We start from the raw sequence: 18689 nt of genomic DNA, 5'->3' as shown, positions 1-18689 counted from the left end.
CTGATTTGATTTGCAAATACTCATGGGTGTGTGTCAAGCAGAATAAGAATATATCCTCGGATTCCTTGACCTGCCTTGAAATTGATTTTCTGTTGCTTTTGACCTTATCCTCCCCAGCAAGTGTGTGGAATTATTGTTGTAATTTAGTCACACCTCAATGAAAACCACACAGCCCGGGGGAAGAGGGTTAGGGTTTGAAAATTAGATGGGAATGGGTGTTTTGGGAAAGTTTTGTGAAGAGAGAAAAAAAAACACAGCATGGACAAACAACAAATGAAGAAATACAAATCTTTGGATACGAAGATATCCATAAATCTTTTAGGGACATAAAGGAAGTGCATGCATGAAGTTGTTTGCTAAATGGATGGTTAGGTTACTGAAAAGTAGTACTTACTACAACTTACTAACTATGAATAAACAATTTGACAGTACAGGGCTGCAGTAATTACGCAATTGCACTTGCCTATGTGCCCTCAGAGAGAATAAACACTTATTAGTACATTAAATTAGTTTTAAAAATAGCAAAGAAACTCATAAAATAGCTGTAGGGATGAATTTGAAGCAGAGAGCAAACGCACAGAGTCGCACTCATAGAAGTTCACAACAATAACATTATTTAAAAGATAAGGAGAAGGGAAGAGGATACTGTAACTGTATGTTGTAGTTATCCTGTTCAATTTGGGAAGTTGCATGCATCCAGCCATTCCTTTTATTTGCGGTACTCCTCCATTCCATCTGACGCTCCGTCGATCAATCTTGGTGACCACACTCTCCACTGCCTGCCTGGCGGATGCGGAATTACGGATTGCTATGGTAAGCCTGAGTTAATGTTTTTCCCATCGCACTGTGTAAAAGCCGGCCTGTAATTGTCGATGGAAAAACAGGAAGGGATATTAAAACACCCCAGAGGAAAAATATAAGGTACGGTGTGTAGTGCAAAAATAACACTTTCACTTTATGAGGCGACAGTATTACATACAAGCATCATTTCTAAAGTGCGTACTCTGAGTCTCCTTTTCAAGGATAATAATTAGCACACAGCAGGCCAGGGCCATATAGACAGTTAAGCCAGGCACCACTGAGTGAACCAACCTTCATGTAGCATACCTCTTTGACACAGACAGACAAAGCAGATCTAATTTTATGAAGCAAGCCACATAGCCGCAATTTTACATGAACTGCTGTCTGGACTCTGGTATAACAACACTACACTGGCTCGACCACTCCATACCACGACTAGACAGACATGTAGTTCTGCTGTGGTTGTTGTTGACTTGTTTACCTGTTTGTCACTCACGAAATGGCCATAGTTCTTCCGTAAACCAACGATGATGATCCATCCATTCCAGTGAGTGATTGTAAAGATATTACGTAACTTTGATTTTCAAGACTCATCATCATCATCATGGCATCATGGTATTGGCAAACTCAATGTTGTTCATGCAGTCACAGTCTACACACAGTGAGTCCAAGGACATTTTCCATATTAAAAAATGCAACGAGGTTGCCCCTGCAGTAGAAGTACAATTTGTATTAAACAAGGTAAAAACAGAGTAGACTTGAGTTACATTTAGTGAATAAAAGATTAAATAATAACAGAACACATAGGATTAATTTCATGCACAACAAACAAACAGCAATTGCTTTCATCAGAGCCAGACAGCCAGTGTTCTCCACTCTGCATGCCATCTCATCATTCATTACCTGTTCCACTTTTTGTCAGCATCTTATTCTTAAGGGAAGGGCCACAGGGCAGCCTCTCATGTCAATTTCAGAAGTAACAGTCAGCATAGCGACAGTTTCTTGATTCTGCGTAATCCCACCATCTGCCGTGAGGGAAAAAAATGGATAGGGGGAGCCTGTAGGAGGAGGATAGAGGAGCATAACTGAGTTGTGAACTTGTGAACTTCAGGAATGCAGACAGTGTCACCTTCAATATGGAAATAAGACAAAGACAGTGCTGCTGATGGATTTGTTGTGATTAGAGTGTTGTTGTGCGCAAAGTTGCAAAACAAAGAAAGACACACAGAAATAAAAGTGAATAAGGATGAAAAAAAAAAATTAAGTATTTCAAGCCTAAGTGTCAGGGAAGTAGAGCTCGTCCTCAAACTCTGTGAATTGAACCTGGAGTAGGTCAGCTAACAGAGAAGAACTTCCGTCACCTAAGTCGGTGTCCTCTTCTTCCTGCGTGGATTCAGGTAGTTTGTAATCTGGTGGTATGAAGTGCTGATTCATCTTGATCAGTGTTAACCTCTCCACATTTTTGGGCAAGAGGCGGGTCCTTTTTGAAGTTACAATGGCTCCAGCAGCACTGAAAACACATTCAGAAGACATGCTTGCAAGTGGGCAAGCCAAATATTTTACAGTCAGCTTGGTGATCAGTGGCCATTAAGGCCTTTTCCCATACCAATACACCAATGGGTTCTGATCAAAGAAGACCTCTGTTGGGTCATCCAGATAAGCCTGCACCAACCCATGATGCGTTATCCAATCCGCTTCCGACAGTAATATGTCTGGGCCTGGTGCAGGTGATGATGATGATACGGTTGCTGCTGTCGGTAACGGCTGTGAGGGAAAGTGATTGCCTTCGGCCACAGAAGTGGACCTTGACGCCGGATGGCCTGGTGCTTCAGTAGTACTTCTGGTGGTTCCTTCAATTTCCTGCTGCTCTTTTTCGAACCGAGTGGCTGACAGAGCTAGCCAATGTTTGTACTTGGAAACATCTGCTTCATGAAAAGGAATCAATGTATTGCTGGCCAGTGCCTTTTTGTACCGTGGATCCAGAATAGTGGCACAAACTGTAATCTTGTTCTGAATGTGTTGCTTTAAGCCTTTCATTGTCAAATAGGCGGCTTAGTAAGCTCTCCGCCAACTGATATTCGTCCTGTTTTTCAGCATCAACTCTGAACGTTGAAGACACCGCCTTCAGTTTGTGCTCTAGCATGCGCAACAATGGGATAGCTTTGCCCAAAGTACAGTCCTCCCTGCTAACCTCAAGTGTGAATACCTCAAAAGGACGAAGAATGTCTGTCAGGCTTTTAACTAGGTCCCATTCATCCACCTCTAGCCTCATGTCTTTCATAGAAGCACCCCGTGAGTTAAAGACATACTCATTTTTTACCAAGTACTGCTCAAACAGACGCTCAAGCATGTAGAAGGTTGAGTTCCAACATGTTGCCACCCCCTGGATGAGTCCTCTGACTGGCACTCTACGGTTACGTTGAATGATCCTCAGCTGCTTCCAGGCCTTAAAAGAATGGCTGAAATGTGTGCAGATTCTTCGGCAGGTGGTCAGTAACTTGCTGACTGTGTTTTCCTTTTCAAGAAATCTTGAACAACAATGTTAATACTGTGCGCCAAACACGGCACTCTAAAATAGCCACCATCAGACATGGCCTTAACTATATTACTGCCATTATCCGTGGAAACATAACCAATCATGCGCTTTCTTGGCTGCAGCTATTCAAAGACCTTACTGTTAAACTCCTCCAAAATGTTTACTGCAGTATGAGATTCCTCCATGGCAAACATGGCTACTGTTGCATGTTTCCAAGTAGCTTGAAAAATTGTGACACTGTCAACACCTGCAGCTATCTTGTCTCTAACACCCGCAAAAGAGACCCAGTGTGCAGTGATGCACATGTAATCAACGGCTTGGCAACTGGTCCACATGTCTGTTGTCAGGTGGATAGTGTGAACAGCACTCTTCTGCAAAGCTGCCCCAATCACCTCCAGCACATCGTGATGTAGTGCTGAAACCGCAACTCTGGCAAAATAGGACCGGCTAGGAACCTTCCATTTAGGGCAGACTGTTGCCACAAATTCTAGAAAACCCACCCCTTCCATGAAAGAAAAAGGGAGAAGGCCAGCGCTAATATTTTAGCCAGCATTGCATTATACAGACTTGCCATTGGATGGTTGCGTTCAAATAGCGCCTCTGACCAAAACTTGCTTTTAATGGTGGTCTGAACCGTTTTCATATGTGATGAGGATCCAGACTCCTACAACCCAGTTAGGCTCATTGATGTACTTTTTCGCATTGGAGTCTCTACCAGACTACTGTGCCTCCTAGATGGTGCTGGGGTAGAGGAGGGTGTGGGCGCTACCACTGCAGTGCTGCTGCCAGGGGTACTGTGTGTACCAGAAAAAATGTCTCTTGGTTCTTCACCTCCCCCTGCACAATCAGCTCCTCGTCATCAGATGAAATATCAATGGATACATTTGGATTTGTACTTTTGGCTTTCCGGATGTTACTTAGGTGCGCCTCCTACTGGATAATGTGGTGTTTTTGGAGATGACCTCTATGGCCTCCGGTACCTTAGTTTGTACCAAGCTTACCCAACTAACTACTTGTTTACAAATCGAACAAATGAGTAGGTTTTCTGCCTTTTTGCTAATACTAAAGAAGTCCCAAACTGGGGACTGGAGATTTCTGGTGGTGGTGGAGGTGATACTTTCAATGCCAGATGAAGTGTAGGATGGGCGTGGTGGAATTTGACTCTGTTGTGCACATACAGCACCACTACTTGAGGTAATGGAGGTCGACCTGGATGGAGGTCCCTGCCAGCCCTTCTGACGAGAAAATATGGAAGCTGTAGGTCGTGTTGGTGTAGTAGTTACCTGTGTTGGTGTTGGTACCAGTGGTGCCACACCGCACATATCCTGCACAGCAGCATTTTTGGATAGGGTAAAAATGTCTGCCTGCTGCATGCCCGCTGAGGCTGGAGTGACGACTGTGATTGTTTCTAAAAGAGAGAAGACCCCACTACGTTCCAGGGAACAGGGTACTATCGACACTCAAAGTCAAAGGAAAATCCCTGGACTAGCAATTCCTTTCTCAATACTACTACATCCCATACATACCAAGAGTCTTAATAGGAAAGAATATTATGTATATATAGAACACCGACACTAAGATATGACGTTTCCACTCTTTTTATTTTTTGTATATAAAAGAAGAAGTGTTTTTATCCTTTTTTTTCTTCACCGATTAAAATTTCAGACAACTTTCTGAAAACATTAAAAACATATACAGTATATCACATTTAGAGCGAATATTCACAATATTTCATTGAACATACAATTTTTAAAACAATTTTTACATGAAAGTCCAACCTCTTTGTCACTAAATCACCGTAAATTTGAAATACAAACAAAATCACACTATAACCCCTTCTCTATGTAGGTTCAAATATTCCTACTACACACTCTATCGACCCTATAGCCTCATATTATTTTCTGACAGAAATTACAGTATCCAAAGTTTTTGTATATCTGTTATTTCCTTGGGCTCTAATTGGATTCTATTTGTCAAAGCGTCGAAGCGTTTCGGTGTTATATCACTGGTACAGTAACACCCTCTTCAGGACAGCACAATTCGAGGGGTCACCGTTTTCAACTTTAAGTATCCTTTTCGACTTCGTCCGACAAAGGAAGGAATGTTATCCCAACCCGGGAGATGAACTCTGCTCCTGTAGCGTTTTATTTGGGGTATTCACTTTATATTGATAAGATTACCCTTTGAATTAAATCTGTAGTTCAGGTTCATATTCCTGTCTCACTTCTTTTTCAATCTGGTTATTTTTATGATAAACCTCTGAATAAAGTACATGGGTAAAACAAGGCGTCCTGCTTCGCTAGTCCTTGTTTCCTTTCTGCTCTTCTTTGTATCAGCTACTGGGATCTTTGTGTTTAAAAAATCTTTTACAACGAGGTGTAATGTGATCAGGCACTATTTCCTGTTTCGTAGTCCCACTTTTCTTGAACTGGATATGCTCTGGTTTCTCGTGGGTCCATGCATCTACCTCGTTTTCTCGAATAGCACAACAGAATCTAAAGTTCCTGCCGGCTATGGCAAATCCAAACAGATATCTGCTATCTGCCTGGATTTGAATGCTGAAGAAAGCATTCTTCAAATCGATCACAGAAAAATTTTTTGCTGATGGGGGAATCATTGTCAAGATCGTGGTAATGTCTGGAACTACAGGATACTGGGGATCTACTATTTTGTTAACCTGCTAAGGTCAATTACAAAGCAATAAACATCCGGATGAGCACCAGAAGAATCCACGGTCTGTCTTTTTAAGAATAGGAAGGGAAGAATAGGGCAATTACACACATTCACCACTGTCTTCTCAACCACACCAGACGTAATCAGATCCTGTATTATTTGCAACAAGGCCTTTTTTACTGCCTGTGATATCTTGTACTGGGGAATACGTGGCAATGCGGCATTGTCTTTGATCTGGATAGCAACCGGTGGGATCTGGAGTAACCCCACATCCGTGTCTCCGGTAGGCCACAGTGTGTGTGGCACATCTTTAAACTCAGCGGAGAGGGCGTCCTCTTTTACAAAGCATAGTTTTGCACAGGCCACCATTGGCCCAATAGTCATGTAAATGCCATCTGGAGAACAAAATATGGTTGCATGTAATCTTTTTAACAAATCTAATCCCATCAAATTCTTCCCACAATTTGACGTTAACAAAAATGGCGAATCAACCGTAAAGTTGCCAATAGTCAAAGTAAGTGGCTTGGAAATGGGGCTAGCAACCGGCATGCCTGCAAAACCTACAGACACATTGTTTTGACCAGACAGAGCTGCCCCTGGGACCAGCGAACCTGAAACAGAACTATTCATAGCACCTGTGTCAATGGAAAAATGTCTGAGCCGTGCCTTGAAGATCTACAGTGACATAGGGTCCACATTGATCAATAGGCACCGGAACTGGTACCTCGCCCTGTCCATGGCTATCCTAGCTGTGGGACATCCCCGTCACTTCGTCCATGTCATAGTCATCATGATGATACTGCCTTCCTCAGGGTGGTCAAAATAGTTGCCACTCTGTCGAGTATACAATGTATTGTCTGACTGCTTCTCCCCTCGGCTTCCTCCTGCTCTTCCATGTCCTCGAAAGCCCGACCTCTCGGGCCTCACCTTTCTGCAATAACCCCGGACATTCATTCTGCCAATGTCCCTCCTGCTTACAATACGCATATTGGTTAAGCCCAATAGGTGCATCAGAAGCACCACCCCTGTTAGACCGGGGTAACCGCTGGGCTGGACCGGAACCTCCGCCTCTTCCACTTCCCCGTGATACTTGCTGCATCAACATCCTCGTCTTCAACTCCTTTGACTTTTTCAACGCTTTCTCTTTCTACTCATTTTCCATATGCTCATAGTACAGTGCCATACTCAATGTTACTGACAGGGAGGAAGTGCTTCACCTACTTTCCGAAGCCTGCAACCTAGTCGTAATCTTGGGAGGCAACTTATTGACTAACCTGATGACAAACAACCGGACACCACCCTCCAATGACAGATCCTAACCACTAAAGTCTACAAACACCCCTTCAAACCTAGTAAAGAAATCAGACACACTCTTGTCCTTCTTTTGACGGCATGCAGTCAACTTGTCCCAATCCACTCGTGATAAGGGAATACATATAAGTGATAATGCGACCCGGCAAGGCTAATAACTCCTCCCTCTGCTTCTCGCCGGGCTTGTGTTCCTTGTCTCACGTCCTAATCTGATCCCATATTCCACCCAATTCCACTACAAGATCCTGTGTATGCACTTACCTCCATATGTCTACCGGTACCAACAGGCCAAAGAACAACTCAATATCAGCTAACGTCATCACCATGGAGGAGGCCGCCTCTGTCAATTCTTTGCAGTACGCAGTCGGATTTTTTTGAGGGTCCGAAAACTGAGCTTAAAGGGATATAACCTCACTCCTCTTCCAAGGAGTATAAATCCAGTGTTCCTAAAACTGAGCATCGACTCGTGGCCTAATTACAGCATTCATGGCATCGCGCATTTCTGGTATTTCAGGATGGTAAAGGGGCTGGACCTCTCTCATGGGACACTGTATCACTATCGTCGGAACCTTTTGGAGCAATCTGCCCCGATAAGCCACCAATACTTTTACATTACCAAAAACCTCACACCTGTAGCATATACACTGTCCCGTATATCATAGATGATCTGTGGTGCAACACCCTGAAAACACTGCTCCCACAGTCCTATCAGTGTAGCTGACATATGCTTAAGAGCATGCTGCTTTATGAATAATCTTTCATCACACTCCACACATCTTCCACACTATAGATCGAGTTCCGAGCCCACTGAGCCACCTGATGCGCCACCATTTGCCTTTCCTCATCACCCACAGCAGGACGCACCAACACTTTCTCTTTACGGTCTTGCGCTGCTGCCCAATTCACTTCATGCACCCCATGCACAGGCTTCTCACCATTTTGCAGTGTTTATGGTGTCACACTTAAGGGGTAAAGAGCAGATGAAGAGACAGGTACAATTGTGAATGGAGTCTGTGTTGTAGGAGTAAAAGGGGATGTAGCAGCAGATACGGAGCCAGTAGACAGAATAGTAGAGCTAACAGCTCCCGCACCTGTGACTTGCTTAAGTAAAGAAGAAGCAGGTGGGCCGGGGCACAAGCAGTTGGGCTAGAGACAGAAATACTAGGGAGAGCGGCACCAGGGGCCGGGGACTGAGATGTCGGGACTGTTGGATCTATTCGCTGGGGGGTGGGGGTCGAGAATCGAATAACTCCTCAACGAAAACATCAGCTTCCTCTCTAGTAACATAACATTCATAATTTTTCAATCGAAAGTTCATATCTGCACATTCAATGCCTTTCTCTATCTTTTCTCTATCATAGGCCACTGCTTTCTGCGTTATTGTTTGCGTCTGTCTCTTCTGGGCATCCTTCTCTGCTCTCATATGCTGTTGCTTTGCTTCCTAATGCCATACTCTTAAAGAATCAAGCATCAACAGCCTGCTCTTTTTGGCGAACAATTTGTCCTGCAAGAAATTTAATTTGTGTTCATCAAATGTGCCAGTAAGCCGCCACTATAAATCAGCATTGTCCCACGTATATTTATTCCACAACGTGCTAAACATAATAGGGCCAATGCTGTGCTTGACGTATACATCACAATTTGGGGTACCCTTGAGAGGCGCAGGCTGGCTCTCTTCCAGTGGAGCCTCAGTAGAACAACACGACATCCAAAACATACCAGTTTACTTAGACAAGGCATCTTAATAGAAGAGACATGCTCTGTGCCCAACGGACAAATGTAACACCAACCAATAAAATTGTTTGAGAACCAAACCAAAACGGTCCGAGGACCGCACGCTACAGTCCAGAGACAGCACTGCAAGTTCAAGAGGACAGGTTTGAGCCCCAGACCTTTTTAAGAGTAAGCCAAATTTACAGTTGGCCTGACAGATTGTCTGCAAACACTCTGGTCTATTAAGGCTCCACAAATCCACCAAGTTTAAACCAAGACAGTCCAAAACTGTACCAGGACACAGCCCGTGGGCTTGTGTCATTCAGGCAAGGCAGTCCAAAAATTGCACCCAGACAGCCTGGAGACTGTACCAAGACACAGTCCGTGGGCACGTGCCGTTCAAGAATGGCGCCATTTTTCAAAGAATCAACCCACTCACCTGGTGCACTCAGGTTAAGCCAGGTTATTCTCCACTGCTGACTCTTCGGACCAAATGATCAAATCCAAAGTTTCGCCTTCCCAGGACCCCAACCGGTGACCACTAGACAAGGAGCCGCCCGATCAGATGGGTGGGGCAACCAAAAGAACTGGGCTTTTATCATGTGAGAATACCTATTTGCCCGCCCAACTGGACACAACCTTGACCCCACAACCCGATTGTGGGTGAGTCAGGTCACCTTGCAGAGTCCCTATTCGGGCGCCGACTGAAGGAGGTGACCCGAAAGATGATAGTTAGCACAGGTAATAGTCCTGTCTAGGACTGTTGTTTGATTATTTTTAAATCTACATCTTCATCATGGGTTTGAAATTTAACTTGTACAATAAATCTCTCCATAGTAGGTTTGCAAGACTCTAATCACAAATGACAAATTGATGTTTTTCTTTGAACAAACCTATTTTTACTGGGACTTTCTCTGAAACTGGATTTTGTATCTGTTTATTTGTGACTCCTACAAATTGCACTGCTTTCCTTAAGAGAGGTAGGTCTGGGACTTCCACTGTCCTAACAATGATTCAGGTAGCACCTGTATCGAAGAAAAATTATACAGGTGGCCATAGACTTCAGCATCTACATATGGACCACTCTGGTCTACCTCAAAGTCTTTGCCAAGTACAAAATCGTCCTCCCCTCACAGGCCCAGTTATTGGAAAGAATCTAAACCAGAACCATCATTCTCAAACAAAAGGGAATTTCTGCAATGAATTGTGGTATGGATTTTGGAATGTTGGTGTCACATTTTAAAATACATTGGTATTATTTTTGGATTTTGATTTAGATTGAATCTAGGATTTCCCATTTGTGTGGGTGCAGCAAGCATCATTGTAGCCTGTCCCTGCATTGCCATTTGCATCTATTGTACAGGCACATTTAGAATATGAATACCTTGCTGTATCTGTACATTTCATTCAGCATTATCAGGATTATATCGACATTCCCTCTTCCAATGTCCAATTCTATGATAGATGTGACAAGCAGTATTCTTTTTCATAGCAGCAATATGTGATCCAGAACCTGTACCGACAGGAACACCTCTACCTTGTGACACATTCATTCCTTCTTAATTTCCCTGAAGACCAGGCTGTGGCACAGCAACTCCTTTCATGTTTCCTTGATTTCCTGCAAAAGACAGGCTCTGAATACCTTTCTGAGCCACCTTGTCTATGCTAGCATACATTTTTCCTTTATTATTTTCTGCTACATGTCTGACTCATCAATAGGGGTGGGCGGCGCAGATTTGTTCCTCTTGGGCGGCTCGCCAATGTTAAGTTGGCGAACAAGGAAAATCATATACTAGACAGCCTCCCAGTGGGATTTCGCAATGACAGCAGTCACAGCAGGTTACTATCCCTCGCATTGAGAAACTTGCTGCTCACATTGAGGAAGCTGCCACTTTCATAGAACATCTACTCAAGTGGCAGAAAGTAGCCGAGCCCTCTTGCACTGCTCATGGTGCCATTTCTGTTGATGTGACAGCACAGGAAAAACTTCCAGTGCTAAAAATCAATGACTTGCACAGGAAAAACGTCCAGTGCTAAAAATCAATGACTTGCCACACTCCACCACTTTGGAAACTCTGCAGAGCAATGCAGAGATGTTTGCCACATCACAGAGTTCCCAGTAGCAAAAGTAAGTGAACTCCACCCAGGTCTACTCATCGTGGCAGTATTTTGCGTATCTCAACATCTCATTGAGGGTTTTGTTCTACCAGCAGATCACGCTTTGTTTTAAGTGCAAACAGATCTCTGGCATCAGCCCTAAAATAAATTGGGATAAAAAAAACTCCCCATATCCGTTTTCCTCAGGATACTCACATCCACTATGCTGCTAAAACACCTTCAATAAGTTTCCTTTGGATCTTGGGTAGTTCTTTTAATCTTAAGCCAATCCGTATCTTTCAGGGGTACTCTGTCTTTTCAAAAGGTAATACCTGCTTTATTATTCTCCATTACCACGGGGGATGGTGCATTAGTCCTGCCTTCTCTCACTGGTTCCTTTTTAGGCAATTGTACCGCAGTCTTATATTTAGCCCACTAATCAGCAGGCACTAAATTGTCAAAGAATGTATTCAAATCAGTCCATAACAACTTTGAGACTTTTATGAACCTTTCTACTTGTGCTTACCACTGCACAAGCTATCTCTCAGCTTTAGAAAATTATTTGTAAATGCTGCCAAACTACCTCGACTTCAAGGAAAGTGCACATATGCCCCTCTCGCTATTTTTCTGAGTAGGTAAACTGTCACTCCTCCCTAATCTGACCGATCTTTATTTGCTGTAGTGCCTGCTTCCTTCTTTTTCTCCTCATGCGTCTTGGCCCATCTATTTTCTAGTTTCTCAGTATCCTTCATCTGCGCATACATTTAGCTAATTCCACAATGCGCAAATGTATTCCTGTAATCCTTATTTTTTCTACAGCTCGTTCATCTAAATGCATCATGTAGTTGTGGTGCAAATATAAATTATGTATGAGAACAACTTCATATTTTTGGGGTATTTCGGTCAATGTATTGTGCACTTAAGTGTTATATGGCTGTTAGGGTCATTGTCGACATTGCTAACTTAGCATGAGCTCTGCTGCCATGATGCTGCTTTTGCGCACGTTACTACATGACTTTGTTTTGCAAGACTCTGTGCCTTTCACATGTGAACTGTCTGCTTTCTTCATTCTCTCCCTGTTGCTGGAGTTTAGTCTGAACAAGATGTACTAGGTCGATAAACAATGTCCCTTGTTATTCTGTTCTGGTCAGTCCCTAGAACCTAGACAAAGCATGCTAACAAACCTGCACTTCTGAAAACTTGTGCTTTGATATTATCGGGATGCATGTTGTTCAAACACACACTTGGAGAGAGACCTTTCCATGGAGAAGAGCTATGCTGCTCCTATGATGTAAAACTTCCATCTAGGCACTAAGGTATGGGGTCTGCTGATAATGCCCAGAGATCTTCCTTTATATAATAAGCTTCAGCTTTCCAAGGGGAGGGTAGTTAGGCCTTATAGTACATTTTCCACTGTCTGTATATGATGACATCCCCCTTTATATTTTATGGAGTTGTAACAATGCTAACTGTTCTAAGTTTATGCATTTTGCTGCTGGTAGTGGCTCGTATACAGCATTATAGACCGCAATATTAAAAATAAACGTTTTGAACTACAACCGTGACTCTGACTATTCTTATTGTGGACAAGTATTAGTGAGTGGGCAAAAGGGCACGACTTGCTGCCGCAAATCCTGAGTGTTGTGTTCTGGGTTGTCTAATCATTTGTAGCTTTGTGATTATGTAGGAGAATGCACGAGACACTACAGCTAAGCAGTTCAGGAATTTTGGTTACTAAGGTGGTAGGAAGGTACAACCCATATATACAGAGGTCCTGTATTCCCACCCATAGTTCTGAGCGACCGCACCCAGGCTGTTCGCCTGGGTGACTTCACAGCGGACACCCGGAAAGTTCAGTGCGGGGTCCCCCAAGGTTCCTCTCTCTCTCCCCTCCTGTTTAATCTGTACATTGCCCCCTTGATTTTTTCTCTTCAACAGATGGAGGTCGCCGTATTTAATTATGCGGATGACCTCCAGCTGGTCTTCAATCTTTCCTCCCCTTTGGCTGTCCTCAACTTTCAAACTGTCATGCTTCACATCAGGGACTGGATGAACCACAACCACCTTAAACTCAACCCTGATAAAACAGAGTTGGTGTTGACGGGTGGCTCGTCCAGTCCCTGGTCCCCTCTTTTTTGGCCCCCTTCTCTTGGTTCTTCTCCTGTTCCCTCCTCTTCAGTTAAAACCTTGGGTATAAAACTTAATTCTCAACTCACCCTACACTCCCAGGTTAGTTCTGTGGTGTCTTCCTCTTTCCTTTCATTGCGTACTATACGTAGGGTGTCCCGCTTCTTCACTTTTTCTGCCCTCAAACTTATTATCCTGGCCATGGTGGTGTCCCGCCTGGACTACGGGAACGCCCTATATGCTGGGATCCCTGCCTATAGCCTACGCCGCCTACAGCAAATACAAAACCAAGCGGCCCGCCTGGCCTTCAATCTCCCCAAGTTCCACCACTCTACCCCACTCCTGAAATCTCTTCATTGGCTCCCCGTGCGAGCTAGAATTCAATTCAAGCTCGCATCCATCACTTTCCTGGCCCGATCAGGTTTGGCGCCGGCCTTCATCTCCTCTGAGATTGTCTCTTATGCCCCCACCAGGGCCCTACGCTCCTCCTCCCAGTCCCTCCTTTCTATCCCACGTTTCCGGAGAAAGAAGTGGGGCGGTTCCAAATTTGCTTTTCTTGCCCCCACGCTCTGGAACTCTCTTCCCCTTGACCTTCGCTCTATCCCCCTCTACTCACAATTCCGTAAATGCCTTAAAACCCATTTATTCACCAAATCCTTTGAATAACTGTTCCCTTCTCCTTCCTTCCCTTTAAACCTCAGTCCCCGTTAGCTATAGCGCCAAGAAACCGCTGGTATACGTCGCGCTTTACAAGAACTTTTAAACTAAACTAAACTATGTGCAGAATCCCCGCAACATGGTGCTGTCAAAATTGGGTCTGGTTCTTATCTGCGAGACTCCTGAGCAGTGCTTGTTCTTGTCCACAATCCCCTCACTTCTGTTTCCGGAGACCGTTGTGACGGTATAGCCTCCTATATGGTGATATTTGTTGGTTTTTCAAGCGGAAATTTAAAAGGTCTTTCTCTATCTTTTTGCCCGTTATTGCGCTGCCATCCATAGGTTGATATTCTCTTATATTTATTATGATGGTTGTCATAGCACCTCCTAACCGCACACCGCTCAATATGGAGTCCCTGATGCTGGCTTTGCGCTTAGTTTTGTGGTAAATGCAGCTTACGGCTTCAAGGTGTTCTATTCTTGGGTCACCTTTCCGGTGGTGGATGAGACAGATAATTTGTTCCACGAATATACTGTTATTGCCCTGATCGCCAGAGAGCACTGAGAGAGGAAGCGGAAGCAGCAGAGGCAGCGGAGCAGTGGAGCGGAGTAGCAGAGCGGAGCAGAGGGAGCACTGCACGGCATTGCTATGCATTGGAGGCATTGGAGGCTGCGGGCGTAGCAAAGTAGCGGAGTAGCGGAGTAAGGGAGAGAAGGCTTCGCCTCACCGCCTCACCTCCTTGCCTGTTACCGAAACCTGTTGGCGTGCTTGGCGGTGCAGGCACACGTGGCAGAGGCTGGAAAGCTCTGTAGGAGCGCTAGACGCTCCCTCCCCCACGGTCCGGGGGTTTACGGGGGCCACAGGCATTGCTAGAGCCGCAGCCTTTTTCAAATGAGCCGCCCCCAACCAACACCTATCTAAACGCGGCAACTTTCTATCCTAACCGCAACTTTTAACTTAGCCGCTGCAAGGGCGCGAGCCGCTTCTCAACGCCGTTCTAGAACGCGGCTGGGACTGGGGGTCACTAAATTGCCTAATCGCTGCAGGGTGCTCCTTCAACGACCATTCCATCCGCCCCTCTAACGGGCTGCATCCCGCCAGTGCCCACCTAACGTGGCTGGAGTATATCTCTGCAAAAACCTTCACCTCAGTGTGGGGGGAGCAGCCTGCCGTTCCTTCAGCGCCAACGCCACCAAAACGCAGTTGGAGCTACAAATTACGCTAATTACTGGTTACTGGTTGAAGCAATAAACACCAATTGTAAAGGCTGGACCCATGAGGCATCTTTTTTGTTTTTCCTCTGTTTGTTTCTGTTCAGTTGAAAACCGCAAAGGCCATTAGAATCCGGCAGGAGTCGCAAGGCAGCAAGGCAGCAAGGCAGCATTGGAACGTGGACAAGTATCATTTAAGCATTGCGCCACACACCAAGGGCGTACCAAGGGCAGACAGTTAAGCCCTCCTGTAAGTACTAAATGCCAAGTTCTCCATCTACATCTGTGTAATAAATTGGGGGCTAAGTAAGGGGTAATCGACAGCTGTAGTCTTTTCATATCATGGGCTATCCTTCTTTCTAAAGGGCATTAAAGTACATCTGCTGCTCCAACGTCATCTTTAATACGCCTAATAGATCGGAGACATAGATTTTGGACCTGTGTAGTCGGACTCCCCCGACAGCCAGATAGCCTGGCAGTCTCTCAATTTAATCTTCATTGATTCATCAACTACCACTACTCTAACTATTTCAACCGCCTAAAAGCCTCAACGAGATTAATTCTCACTTACATGACCTTACGCGACCTTAGTGTAACTACAAATTTGATAAAAAGAAACTCAAATCTGGTACAACATCAAGAGAGGCCTCGCCCCCACAAATCAGCAAGACATCAAACATTAAAACTGCTCTACCCTCCAGGAAGAGGGAGTTCCAAATTAGGGTCAAGCCCCAAGGAGGGCTCCTTGGATGACCAGCAAACAGGAGACTTATTACCAGCCCCAGTACTAGCACCTGCAACTCCGTTAGGAAAGGCTCCTACTCCACACGAGCCGACAGCTAACAAGAACAGTCTCAGTTCTAGGAAAAGAACAACCAACATAGACGGCAACAGAGACATAAGAGAATTTCTGCTCCACACAACACCAAACGATAAACTTGGTGAACCTAGAGGATTACTGATCTCACCATGTTCAGGACAAACCATCAGTATTGTCAGTCCTCCTACAGATGCCAGTAACATAACTTTAGGACCCCATTCATCTAGGTCCCTAACCATTCCACTCTCACCAGAAATAATTACGGTTTGGGGGGGCAGAACAGCACAAACAAATATGGCACCAGGCATTTCTAGCCATAATAGTCCACGCAATTCAGCAACTCAACGACTTGGAACATGCAAATGGGCCTTGCGGCTAATGTAGCTAATGGGGTCAACGAAGCCAATGGAGCCAGCATAGCCAATGCTCATATAATAAGTGCATCAGCAGAAGCATCAAAAACATTAGAAACCTACTTCTCAAATCACAGTGGACCTGTACATGACAATGATCCCCTTATCCCCAGCCCTCTCAGAGGGGGAGCGGAAAAAGAGCAGAAGCTGCCCATAATTGAAAATCACTTAGCATTAATTAATGACGCCCTGACCTCAATGGCAAATGCTGCAATAATGCATGCAGATAAACTGAACGTTCAAATAAACATACTACACACAGTTGTTGGTCTGATTTCAGGAATAGACTCCAAGCTAGAACATTTAAATTCTCTGATTCATGGAGCCCAGGCAAACATAACACCAACAGTTAAATAAGAGGGCTGTGGCTGCAGTCCTATACTGCTCAACTTATAAAAGCTTCCAGAGATAATGAAAACGCTAATTGAGGATCTCAAGGAAGAAGCTAGCAGGCATCAAAACATTGGATACTCCCAGCAAAACACCAAGGAGCCTACAACCACTAAAAACGTGCACAACTCACAAATCAATGACCAAGAACCCCAGCAAGACCCAACTACGACAAGGGCAGTGGATGAGCATCCATGCAGAGCTAAAGAAATTGTAATAGAAACCGGCCCCAACACTGACAATGAGCATGAAATTCAAAACACCCCAAACCTGGCAAGCTCAGATACCCATCATCATTCCCGGAAAAACAAGAAAAAACTAAAAAAGCTGAACAAACAAAAAAAAATAACTCCAAAAATAATGGCTCCATTCTGCAGTGGTTGCTGCCGGAAAACCAGGAGAATAAGGCACACATTGTTGATCATCATGAGATTAATATTTCCCCTCAGACTCAGTACCTAAATGAAAACATCGCATGCTCAGCAATATCAGGTCAAATTAATTAACTCTGATGATATTGCGGATGACCGGACGGATGATGGATTAAATCCTGTGGACATGAGGGAACAAAAAGTAAGTTGGTGTTCCAACCACTTACAAGGACAGGAAACCAGGGATGGAAAGCACAACTTTCAAAAAATTCCTCGCTGACTAAACCGGTGGACAAAAGTACGAGCACTATGAACCAAGAAATTATAAAAACAAATAAACAAATTACCTTCTTAGCACCAGACCACAGAGCATCTCAAGGCAATAGTGAGCCTACCACTAACAGAGAGATGGAACCTGCGCCAACTAGATCACAGATCGAGATGAAAGCCCAGCAGCTGGTGGCCAAAACAAACCGGGCAAAGGTTAATGTCGATACCCTGGCACAGAAAACCACAACTCCACAAAGGTCCATGAACAACGGGAGGCTATCATCCAACAAAACTTGACTTCTACAAAACACGACAATCAGAAAATATTGCTGTACCCTGAATATGTCTCACAGGGCAAGTGGGATATCCTTAACCGCAGCAATCTCCTAAAACTTTGTGCCAATATCCCAGATTTAGAAAACATACAAACAACGGAAATTGAGAGTGTTTCCTTTCTCACTCCAGGACTAGGCGAGACCAATGAGACCACAGAGATAATCTTCACTAACCTAGCCATGGCTGAGGCCTTGAAAAGAAACAAGAAGCAATTGGTAAACTGGGGCATAAAAATCATGACCCAGCCTGTGCTAAAATACCCAATGCTCCTGAAAAACAGCAATTTGAAGGAACCAATATTTTCCCAGGAACATAACACTCAAAAAAAGACATCCACGAACGACTTGCTTTATTTACTGCCACCAACAGTGTCCATTCTTCATGGGACTAAAAGCGGCACAAAAATAAATTTAACAAGTGATAGCATAATTAAAATAACAACAAATCTGGGACAAGGCATTCGGTCTTGTGCAATGAAGGAGAATACTGGCAAAGACTGGTCTTGGTTGTCAAGGGCCTTAAATCCCAGTTCCTAATACCCGTCCCCCTGCAAGCAAGGAGACCACGCCGCATCTGCCAAAGATCGGCTCAGCCAAACACAGTAATTCAATGGCCATTATTCAAAGATTAAACATCATGACCTGGAACGTAGCAGGGATTTTAAAACTTGTCCATAACCCAGCGACATTGGCTTTTTTAGAAGGAGCCGACATAATCTGCACCCAAGAAACGTGGGCAACTAAACCAATATCAATAAGAGGATACGCGGAGTATTGTAAACCAGCTATCAGAGACATTTTATTTGGAAGACCATCAGTAGGGATTTCTATATACATCAAGCACTCCCTGAAAATGCAATTCACAGAAATAAAACCAATGTCAAGTATGTTTCTGGCAGGCACCCTGAAACTACCAGTCCGCTCCCAATACTCTTAATTAACGTTTATTACAACTCTCATGGG

Source organism: Lissotriton helveticus, chromosome 1_1, assembly GCF_964261635.1.
Source record: "Lissotriton helveticus chromosome 1_1, aLisHel1.1, whole genome shotgun sequence".
Taxonomy (NCBI): domain Eukaryota; kingdom Metazoa; phylum Chordata; class Amphibia; order Caudata; family Salamandridae; genus Lissotriton; species Lissotriton helveticus.
The sequence above is the reverse complement of the archived record's forward strand: the minus strand, read 5'-3'. Positions refer to the sequence as shown.